This window comes from Phacochoerus africanus, chromosome 1, assembly GCF_016906955.1.
Source record: "Phacochoerus africanus isolate WHEZ1 chromosome 1, ROS_Pafr_v1, whole genome shotgun sequence".
NCBI classification, from domain to species: domain Eukaryota; kingdom Metazoa; phylum Chordata; class Mammalia; order Artiodactyla; family Suidae; genus Phacochoerus; species Phacochoerus africanus.
The window spans coordinates 169,393,241-169,405,855 of NC_062544.1; positions in this window are offsets into that span (position 1 = coordinate 169,393,241).

The window sequence follows — 12,615 nt, forward strand, 5'->3', positions numbered from 1 at the left end:
CCCTGCCTCTAGCCAGTGGTGTCAACTTCTAAGAGATGCTGCAACCCAAAGTTCAGTGCTTTAAAACAGAAAATATTAACATATATGGATTTCTCTAAAATTCCAAGGGATGTTTAAGATGAATAAGGAATAGGAAAGTAAATATGCAATCATTCTCTCTTAAAATCAATGTATCTGAGATTTCTTGCACTGGAGACATTTTTGCTGCCTCTCTTCCCAACTGAACGTTAACAGCCAGCAGGCTAGGAGTGCCACTTGCCTGAGCTTAATCAAGAAAACAAACAGAAAAGGAAATCTGGTTTAGGCCTTACTGGTGCAAAAGTACCACATGCCTTTCTGCCTGGTAGACTAGAGACTGCTGCCTTGCCAGATCAGACCTTGCCCAGCCTTGCCCACACAGGAGCCCCAGGCTGTGAGAGCACCTCTCCTTTTCCCTCCTTTGACTTCCTCCCACCCTGAGAACCTAGGACAGGCTCTAAACTCTTCCTTCAGTCCCAAACTCTCACCTCCCCAAAGCAGCAAGTAAGGAACAGCACAGGAATGGCACCTGATTCTTTCCTATCTCAAACAGTGTGGCTACAAAATGGAAGACTCAGTTTTCAGTCTGGCGTATGGAAGTTCTACATATCTAGAATCACATTCTATGTCTTCATCTGCCTTGGCCAGATAACCTATATGAATTGCTCAAAGAGAGGATTTCAGGCATAAAAGGAAGACAGGAGGAACCAAAACAGTCAATAAGGTTAAGTTTCTCTGCTTTTTTTTGCAGGGCAGTTTCACTTCAATGTTAAAAATCCAGTATCCACAGCTAAAGCCAACAAATTTTCTTTTCAACATATCCTTTATGAAATAGCTAAAGGTTTTCCAGATGTTTACTAGATTTGATTTGAAAATAGAGAATTATTTGAAAGATTCTGGTAAATCACAAGAGTACTTTCATTTCCATTCTCTAGGACATTTCTTTTATAGTAATAATGTTTGAAAATATGCAGGAAAAGCATAGTTTAAATATCAATATTTTAAATATGTTCAGACATAGAAAAATCCTATGAGTACAAAGATTCAAGAAGATGTAAAATTATTGTTGTTTGAAGCATTCAACTTTAAATAATTTTTAAAGAGATTAATTAACCTATGAGCCTTATATAGTAAATCCTAAAATGGTAAGGTATCTAACAACTATTCATCCTACTCCATACATATGCCACCCTTCATAAATCTTGATTCAGTAATATAAAGTTGTACCGAAACTATTCCTGCCAAGAAATCACAACTATTCTGAGAAAAAGCTCCAAAATATTCTTGAAATCCATCTACCATATTGTTTTTCAGAGGCTAAATAGATTGGGGAGAAGTAGGAGGTCTTAAAACATCATATCTATGTCCTATTCCAGAAACGAGGAATTGTCAATATGCAATAGATGTTAAGAAGTCAAAGATAATTTATCATCAAAGTCTTATCCTGAGAAATATCAGGATTTTTCAAACATTTACTTAGATCTCCAAATAAAATAAAAGTACCTTCCTTGTTGACTTGAAAAACAGGTATAGATACCTTCTCTACAGTTTTAAACCTAGTCACACAGAAAAGGGTTTTAACATAGAAAATATATCAGAATGCTAGAATTAAGAGTGATTCCTATTTTCTTCTTTCAATTTTTCTATATGTTTCTAAATTATTTCCAATGAGTATGTATTACTTTTAGAATCAGAAAATAAAACTCCAAAAAGCAAAGCTATAACATACAACTTTTTTCTTTGAAGCAGTCCACATGAAAACAAATACAGGGAGATATTTTGCCCCTCCAGGACACAGCCACTAGTTTAACCTAAACTTGATGTATGCTGATACTCATCAGTTCTGCAGCCTAGCCTAACAGTGGCCAATTAAGTCTGTTTACAGAACTTGACAATTACATTAACTGCCTAGAGGACAGGGGTGTGTTTTTGTACCTACCACCCACCAAGTCCCTTACAAATGATCTCTTTTAGCCCTCACAGCCACTTATTAGAGTCCCATTTGCATCTCCATTTTACAGATGAGGAAACCAAGGCCTGGAATGACCAGGCAGCCTGCTCAAGGCAAAGTAGCTAGTGCTTGGGAGCCACTCTGAGGTTATGTGTGTCTAATTCCTAAGTCAAGCATTTCCTTTTCCTCCATAACCCTGTCAAATGCATGCTTAGAAGCAATGGAGCAAGAATTTGCTTTGAGATCTTCTAGTGCTAATGAGGTTGTCCGATGTCAAGAACATGAAGGCATTTGTAAACCCTTCTCTTCCTTATTTGCAGGGTTGGGGGACACGTCATATTGCATATCCATCAGATGAAAAGGAATGAAGCTATTACTGCTATACATATAACAGGGGCATCTCCCCATATATTATTTTGATAATAAAAATATATAACTATGACTCAGAAATTTCATATATGACCATCTATATATTTCTCAATGTGAAGATGTAGTTTTTGAGAGGAAAGTCTAAGTTATTTGATGAGATAAATGCACTCACTAATGTTGTTACCTATAATTCTGGGTAAAGGTGTTGCCTTCTCCCAAACAATCCATAATTAAGTGAGTTGAGTTCAAGATTGAAGAATCCCCCAAGACATTGTTTAAAATGGTTCATAAATGACTTCCATTAATTCAACTTTCAAAAAGCACTTAGTGGGCACCTAGAGCATCTAGACCGTGAAGAAATCAGCCAATGAACAAACATTTGAGCAACCATATTATCTTGCCCTCTAAATGTCCTCAAGTTGCTTTATGAACAGGGGTTCCCTCTGAGGATAGAGGGAGGAAAAAGAGAAAGGAGTGGAGATGACATGATTTAGTAATTTCTGTAATGTTTACTTCTTTACCAAGAGAGATATCAAGCAATGATAGCAAAAGTATAAAATCAAGATGGTGAATACATCAATGTTTTCCAGATTACTCACAGTATTTTTAGTCTATTCAAAATATTTTGTAAGTTAAATGTTTTTAACAATTCATAATGTACCTTCAAAAATCATATTGTTTGTTATTAAGGACTACCCATCAAGGTTATATGGCCAGATACCCAAATTTACCTCAGGTTCTAGGTGCAAATTTATAAAGTAACTCCTTCCACCATTCAATTCAAGCATAGGGTAGGGTAGTTTTTTTTTGTTTTTTTGTTTTTTTTTTTTTGTCTTTTTAGGACCGTACCCACAGCATAGGGATCTAATCAGAGCTGTAGCTGCTGACCTACGCAACAGCCACAGCAACGCCAGATCCAAGCCGTGTCTTCAACCTACACCACAGCTCATGGCAACACCAGATCCTTAACTCACTGAGCGAGGCCAAGGATTGAATCCTCAACCTCATGGTTCCTAGTCAGATTCATATCCACTGCACCACGATGGGAACTCCTCTGAGTAGTATTTTAGAACAAAGAACTGGGTTCAAATCTCAACTCTGTGAACATAATAACTCTGCTACCTTGGGCAAATTATTTGCTAAACATGGAATTTGCCTCTCATCCCACCTGTAAAATGGGTATTTCCAATTATAAAATGTATATGAATGCATAGCACTTACCTGACACAAAGTAGGCATTTAGTGTTAGTGTTCCTCCCCAACTAGAAAATATAGGGGGAACATGTCACCCACCAGAACCCCAAGAGGAAATGAGTTGTACCTCCAGATAAGAGCTGAGGCATAAAACTGGCAGAGGGTCTTCTTGGGGCAAGCACAGAAGAACCACACGGTTCATCCTGGCTGTGGGTTTGATCACTACCATTCTTGCTTTCGCTCATGTCTCTTTGACAGGTAAATCTCACTGCCCCTTGTTTCAGATTCCGTGTGAAAAGAGGATTAAGAAATACTTCTTTGCAGTTCGCATGTTGCATCTTTTGTATTCCTCAAGGGAGAAGGTACTCCGTGTGAAGCCCCAGGATGAAAAACAAACAAACACCATAAAGGACTTAGCCAAAACCAACCAGGTAAAGGATGTAGAGGGCTATTTTATATTTTCTTTCCATTCCCTAAAAGCTACTTTTTTTGTCTTTTATTTTTAATGCACACGGAGCTACCAAAGACAAAGGTAGGGTAAGTGATAGGAACTACCTGGGTAATTCAGACAATATTTTTCTTGTTTTTGTTTATTTTTCCCCAAATTATCACTTGTTTTCCTACCCAAAAGCTTTGCAGACAACAGCTTTTTCTGGATGAAACTGTGAAGCAGGGAGATGTTCCTGACACTTTTATCATGGTCTCTTCTCCCTCCCTTCTAGTGCCTAGCCCGCTCCTCCTCTCTCCTCACTCCATTCTAATCTGTACCAGGGACATAATTTCTGTTAAAATTATGATAGCACCACCTTGCATACATCATTTCAAATTCTCCATTAGACTTTCAATGTTAGTGTCATAATTTATCTTGTTTAAAACATTAGAACTGAAGTTCAAAGACAATAAATTATATGACCAAGACCACATATCAGGGGGTTTTTTTTGGGGGGGTTGTATAATGATTTTTTTTTCCATTATAGCTGTACAGTAGAAAACTGACAGAACACTGTAAACATACTAGATTTAAACCCAGAACCAAATCTGAGATTTATTCTAGTCACATCAAATCAATCCAAAGTCCTGCCTATACTAATTCCCAAGTGTTTTTTTAAATCCACACTCCCTCTTCATTCCCCTGCCACTGCCAAATCCATGTCTGCCCTGGCTTTTAAAGGGACAATCTCAACAATTTCAATTTCTCTAGTGCTTAGGGTTCTAGTCCTGCCTCCCACAAAGCAAAGTCCTCAAAGCAACCTGACTGCTTTCTCTAAAACTGGACAATTGCATTCCTCCAATTTTTAGTGAGAGGCAGCCTAGTATGGAAAGATTATGGCCTTCAGAGGTTCAAATCCTAGTTCTACACTAGCTCTATGTCCATAGGCAAGTTACTTAACCTCTCTGTGTCTCGATCTTCTGCTCTGTAAAGTAAGGATAATAATCATACCAACATCCTAAAATTGCTATAAAAACTAAATAAGCTAATATTTAGGTAATGCTCGGAAGCAGGCCTGGCCTTAATAAGCACTGTAGAAGTTATTACAATATCTTATTACAATAGAAAACTATTGGTATTGCTGTGGCATTCCAAGACCTTCACAATCTGCCAATCCTCTGAACCCCTCCCCATCAACCCTCTTTCTCACCCTTCAAGTACCATAACTACCAAAAACTAACCCACTTTTCTCAGGAGGAATGTATTTCCTTCTTGACTTGGCTAACTGCTTTCCATTCTTTAAGAACCAGCTCAGGCAGCGTATCCTGAAGGAAGTCCTTTTCTGGTTATCAACTCTCATGATCAGTTTGGGTTGCTTCTTGTGCTCCTAGAACACCTTGTGCTTGCCCCTGGAATTGGTTAGCATATTGGAAATGCATATACAGCTCTGTTTCCCACACCAAACATCTTGCTTCTCATTTATTAACCTCTACAACCCTGCCACCCAGCTCTGTGCCTAGTGCTTAACAAATGCTCACAAAAGTTCACCAAGCCTTCAACTCCTGCACTACATTAGCCTGTTAGAACAGAAAAATTGCTATTAGATTAGATTAGATGGCCCTGCCTAATTCACCTTTTAATCACACTTACATCTCTCATATCTAATTATACCATAGCTTTTTGATCAAAATAAACCAATACATATTGGTTAGGTCATAGCAGCCTCATATTGGCACATAATTGATGTAGAATAGAGGTAGAATGGGAGCCAACCACAAACCAGCCAGGTAGACTGAGACACACCCACAAGCTTGGCATGATGGGTGGAAAGTGAGCATTTTCTCCACATTTCCTAGGTGGGGAATTTGTACTTCATTTGGTTTCACAATTGAGTATAATTTTGAAGAACAAGAATTGAAATCTTCTCAAATTATTTTAATCTGAATGCTATCTTTATAGCCTCCTTCACCAAGTTTCTAAAATTATCAGCCAGAGGAAAATAAAGAGAAGGGAATCAGCAGTTGTTAAATGCCTGCATGGCCGAGACATCATAGCTATTTCACAATCTTCACAGCACTGCCAGTGGAGTACTGTTAACCCTATTTCTTAGGGGAGAGAACTGAAACTCGAAGAGTTTTACTATTTTCCCAAGAACATACTGCTAGAAAAGTAACTGGGTAGAGATTATGCCTTCATTGGACACAAACCTTCCAGGAATTGCAGAGTTTACAGGGACATCTCGTTTTGAGGCCTGACTCAGGAGTGGGAGCAGGGGAGAGGGATGCCACATATTAATCCATATTCCCAACTAGAGACAGATGCTATGGCTAAATCAATTGTGAAACAACTCCAACTGACCCCAAGGTGGTAGAAACCAACATATTAACCAAAAGCTGCTCAATCTTTTTGCATGTGTAGCTACTATGTCCTAAAAAAAGTGATCATCAGTACAATGGTTTTTTCCCCACTCCCTAATATTCAACAATTCTTACATATATATGTAAAAATCTCATAGGATTATTAAAAGAAGGGTCCGTACTTCAGTCACATTGAACCCCAAATTCCTTTCACTTACAGTCATTTCTTAATAAGTATGTGTTGAGTGAGCAAGTAAACAACTGTGACTAACACTGAACTCATCTCCCACAGCTTGACTTCTGGTATCCAGACACCACCCACCACATAACTGCTAACATGACAGTGGATTTTCGAGTTGGTGAAAAAGAATCCCAGTCTATTCGGTCTGCCTTGGATCAAAATAAAATGCATTATGAGTAAGTCCAATGCAAATATTCAAATGTGTTAGATATTAAAAGTTTGAGGAATTTTGAAATTGAAAAGATAGTACAAGTTTTGAATTACGCTCCCCCAAAATGAAAGTTTTATCTCTAAGATAAAATTTATAGTTACTTCAAACACAGTATGGAGACCTACTTACAAAAATGATGAGCTCTAACCTGGCTTCTCAGCTTCCATCTGATGTTTGCTGCAATCTGCAAGAATGACAATTATAATATCTGCCATCTCCAAAAATCAGCCCCTGGTTATGACAGAGTGCATGTGAACAGGCATGGAGGCTTTGGTCACACTCATCATCCCTGACAGGGGATCAATCCAGAGCTCAGCACTACTGATGACCAGCAGCACTGCATTCTTGTATTGGAATTCTCCTTATACATAAAAGGAAACCCGAATAACAGTGTTCACCTTGAGTCACAGATATATGAATATAAAATACATAATAAGTAAGTTTTTATGAAAAAAAAAATTCTTCCTCAAATGCAGTAGAATAAGATAGATCTAACGGGAGAGAATTGTCATATGGCTAAAGATGGAGAAAGGAGTTGCTGTAGTCCCATAGAGAAATGGGAGGACATTAGAATTTACTGACCACCAACTATAGGTCAGGCACATACAGTCTGGGCCCTGGGGCAAAGAATAAGAAGGAAGCCTAGAAATGAATATTGCAAATCAACACATAATAGAGAAAACAAAATGTATTTTTATACTTTAAAGCATTTAGCAATTTGATGTACTGAGGGTTCCTGTTTCAACTCCCCCAACCCTTGTCATTCCAGCAGTACCCTTTATTGAGAACCCTCACCACTCAAAACATTCCTAAATACTAGTTCTTTCTTTCTGACTTGCTATTTCATGCCTCTGCTACCTAACTTAGTGCTGTAATTCAAAAGACCTTCTACTCCTGGCTCAAACAAAAATCCCATAATGTTATATCACAGAGCAGGATTTATTGATGCTCATATGCCTTAATTGTATTTATTATATTGCTATAATATCCTTAATAAACATAAACACTACTGAAATGAAGGAAACACACACATAAGACAAAAGGTATTTTTGTCTGTGGCTTAATGGCTTAAAAAGTCACAGGCTATTATGTGTGCTTGTCAATCACTGTCCTTGTTTTTGCTATTGTTTCAAGAGGGTTGTGAAACAAACAGAAGTTAGTAAATGGGAACAACACATTCAGAATTAATTTAACCAGTATCTAAACCTTTTTAATTAATATATGTACTTTTCTATGATTTTATAAATTGCATGTTAAATTAGAAATAAGACACTTTATAAATATACCTCTGGGATCACAGGAATTAATAGTGCATTACAGGCGCTATGCTTATGCTAAGGCTGAGATGACATCTTGATTCTTTCAGCTCAAAGAAATCACCCCTCTACCCTACATACTCCCTGGTGACTGTGTCTCCTGATTCACTTCACAGCCTGATTTCTCAAATATGTGCCTCACTTATTTAATCTTCAATTTACTTCATTAATATAAGCCTGATCCAGACTAATTCTTAAAAAGTATCTAGCTCAAGCAAAAATAAATTTTAGCTGGCCAACTTTGTATAATTTGGTTTGAAAAACAGGGTAGTTCTATGTTTAGTTTTCTAAGGAATCTCCATACTGCTTTCCACAGTGGTTGCACCAATTTACAATCCCACCAACAGTGTACTAGTGTGCCTTTTTCTCCACACCCTCTCCAGCACTTATTGTTTGTAGACTTTTGAATGATGGCATTCTGGCTGGTGTAAGGTGGTACCTCAGAGTGGTTTTGATTTGCATCTCTCTAATAATGAGTGACGCTGAACATCTTTTCATGTGTTTCTTGGCCATCTGTATGTCTTCTTTGGAGAATTGTCTGTTTAGATCTTCTGCCCATTTTTTGATAGGCTTGTTTGTTTTTTTGGTATGGAGATGCAAGACATGGAAACAATCCAAATGTCCATCGACAGAGGAGTGGATCCAGAAGATGTGGTACATATACACAATGGAATATTACTCAGCCATTAAAAAGAACAAAATACCAGCATTTTTTGCAACATGGATGGACCTAGAAACTATCATACTAAGTGAAGTCAGCCATACAATGAGACACCAACATCAAATGCTTTCACTGACATGCGGAATCTGAAAAAAGGATAGACTGAACTTCTTTGCAGAACAGATGCTAACTCACAGACCTTGAAAAACTTAAGGTCTCCGGAGGAGACAGTTTGGGGGGTGGGGGGATGTGCCTGGGCTGTGGGATGGAAATCCTGTGAAAACAGATTGTTATGATCATTATATAACTACAGATGTGATAAATTCATTTGAGTAATAAAAAAAATGGAAAAAAAAAGAAAAGAAAAACAGGGTAAAAATGAAGTAGTATATCTCCTTTAATACTCTGGTAAGGTAGATAAGAAGCTAGTTGCTTGACATTGAAAGTAGATAGTAAAAATAAATCACTATGACAGAAGACACCTAGGCAGGGGGCTGCCATCCTTCTATTTTATCAAATAGCTCATATCAGCCCTTTCTCCTCTGGTCCTCTCCTCACCTGAAACATTTCTGACTCAAAACAGAGGTCTAAATCGAGATCCTCACAAATAGTGTAGTTTTTCATTTTATCTTCTGCCAAATACTTTCTTGCTATCTACATCTAGAACCAAAGTGTTAGACTACCTGTAAAATTTAGTTTTATTTAATTAGGACATGATTTCTAGAAATTGGTCTGAATTAGCCACAGTTGCGGGAACGCCACATAATTAGTTACATTCCTCAGAAATATAAATATATAAAGTGATCTGTGCAGACAAGAACTATTTAAACTCTTGTCTCCAGTACTAATTATATAGATAATTTTATTTGCATATTAATTACATGTGTTACTTGGTGTCAGTCAGTAGCAGAAGAGGGTTCTAAGAACAGAAGCATCTGGTTGCACCCAGGCACCAGTCTGAATAAAACCACATTAAGAGGCTGGTTTGACACAATGATTTACTTAGACACCCTTCATTAGATAGTGCATGTAAACCACTATTTAGTTTAAAGCATCTGTGTGATTTTTTTTAATTTTCAGAAAATTAAATTACTAAGACAGATTTTATTTTAAAGTAGTATGTTTTGCTCCCTTCCTGTTTACACTCTTACATAATCACAAAAGGTCAAGTCCAAAGAACAAATTATACTAACAAACCTGAACAGACTGGCTCAATAAATGTCTAAAGGAATGTACATCCATTGCACTGACCTTAGGGGCAGATGCCATATTTAGATTCAGTAATTGAAAACCCTAGTGTTTGAACTATATTTTTTCATATCTCAGATATTTATATTTTAGATGCATTTTAGATTTTCTTTTCTTTGATCAAAAGCTAAAATTAGAAAATAGGAGTTCCCAACTTGGCACAGCGGAAACAAATCTGACTAGGAACCATGAGGTTGTGGGTTCGATCCCTGGCCTCACTCAGTGGGTTAAGGATCCGGCATTGATCTGACTGTGGTGTAGGCTGGCAGCTGTAGCTCCAATTTGACCCCTAGCCTTGGAACCTCCATATGCCAGAGGGGTGGCACAAAAAAGCAAAAAAAAGAAAAAAGTTAAAATTAGAAAATAAAGCATTGTAAAGGAAAGATCATTCAGAAAGCAACTGTTAATAGTAAAACTCAAATGATTCAATTTAGTAAAATCTTATTAAGATCCACATAATTATGTGGATTTTGTAAGAAATGCAGAAGAGACCTACACCAAACTCATCATCAACAGTTCATATTAATGTCTAATTACCTAATAACATTGTCTGATACAAATTCATATTCTAGGGATGTACACGGTCCTATAAGTATTTTTAATCAAATAAATCATTCTAATGTTTCATCCTATTCATTTTTCCTTCTGTTCCATATTTTTATATATTCCTTACCCAAGAATAAAACAGGTAGGTTAATATCTACTACAAATGTCAACAAAATATTGGTCACTGCAGAAAGCAGAAGAGTGTAGTAGAAAAAAATGTGTACTCTCGGGTGAGAGTGTCTGAGTCTAGTCCCATTTAAACCATGCATTAGGTATTTAACATTGGCAATATATTTAACTTCTCTCCATTTCATTTTCTTTATCTTTAAAACGATGTTTCATAGAGGCTTCACAAAGCCTGTCTGAGACCATAAAATTGTTCCTTGCCTGGTTCCTTTACTACTTTTACCAATGTAAGTCGAAGAATGTGCTCACAAGAATGTGTGTGCACACACATGCATGCACACTGCAACAGAGGATAATTAGAGACTATCATCAGATGCACCCTTTCCCTCCTAAGGAATAAATTAGCACCTTGAAGTTTATTATCCAACACAGTAGCATGCCTCAAATGTTAGGAAATCCATGTTAGTGAGTGCCAAGTTTGATATAAGATAACCCAATTAGGGAATTAGTGGAGACAAATGAGATATTGTGGATACCTGAAATCAGATTTTAAGCAGCTCAGGTCCTACAGGAATGTGGGCAAGGGAGAAGACAGTCTGGATCAGTATACAAGGCACCATAACAATGATTCTGCCTCCCTGAAACATCCTTCCCCACTGCGTGTGCACACACACACACGCCCACAGCAGTCATATACACTATATGTGTTCTATATTCCTTCTTTTTTTTTTTTTTTTTGTCTTCTTAGGACCACTCCCACAGCATATGGAGGTTCCCAGCCTAGGGGTCGGAGGGTCGAATTGGAGCTGCAGCCACTGGCCTACGCCACAGCCACAGCAATGCAGGATCCGAGCAGCATCTGTGACCTACACCACAGCCTATGGCAACACCGGATCCTTAACCCACTGAGCAAGGCCAGGGATCCAACCACATCCTCATAGATACTGGCCAGGTTCGATAACCACTGAGCCATGATGGGAACTCCTTCCTTCTTTATTTTTAATTGAAGTATAATTGAGCTACAGTATTATATTAATTTCAAGTATGTAGCATAGTGATTCAGTATTTTTAACAATTATATTCTATTAAAAGTTACTACAAAATAATATTTATAATTCCCTGTGCTATACAATATATCCTTGTTGTTTATTCTTATACACACTAGTTTGCATCTCTTAATCCCATACCCCTATCTTTCCCTTCTTCACTCCCCTCTTGCCACGAGTAACCACTACTTTGTTTAAATCTGTGAGTCTGTTTATATATTTACATATATATATAAATTGATCTGTTTTATATATATTCACTTGGTTTTTTTGAATAAGTGATATCACATATTATTTGTCTTTCTCTGCTTATTTCACTGGGCATATTATCTAGGTCCATCCACACTGCCGCAAATGACAGAATTTCATTCTTTTTTATGGCTCAGTAATATTTTGTTGTATACATATATACACCACATCTTTATCCATGTGTCTGTTGATGAACACTTAAGACACTTCTATACCTTGGCTATTGTAAATGGTGCTGCTACTGAATATTCAAGTGCCATGTATCTTTTCAAATTAGCTTCTTCATTTTTTGTGGATACATACAGAGGAGTGCAATTGCCAGATCCTATGGTAATTTTATTTTCAGTTTTTTGAGGAGCCTCCATGCTATTTTTTATAGTGCTGCATCAATTCACACTCCCAGTGTACAAAGATTTTCTTTTTTCCATATCCTTGTCAACATTTGCTATTTATACACTTTTTGATAATAGCCATTCTGACAGGCGTGAGGTGATATTTATTGTTGCTTTTATTTGCTTTTCTCTAATAACTACCAATTTTCAGCATCTTTTCATGTGCGTGTTAGTTACCCATATGTCTTCTTTGGAAAAATGTCTATTCAGTTCTTCTGCCCACTTTTTGATTTTTTTTTCATATTGACTTGTATGAGCTG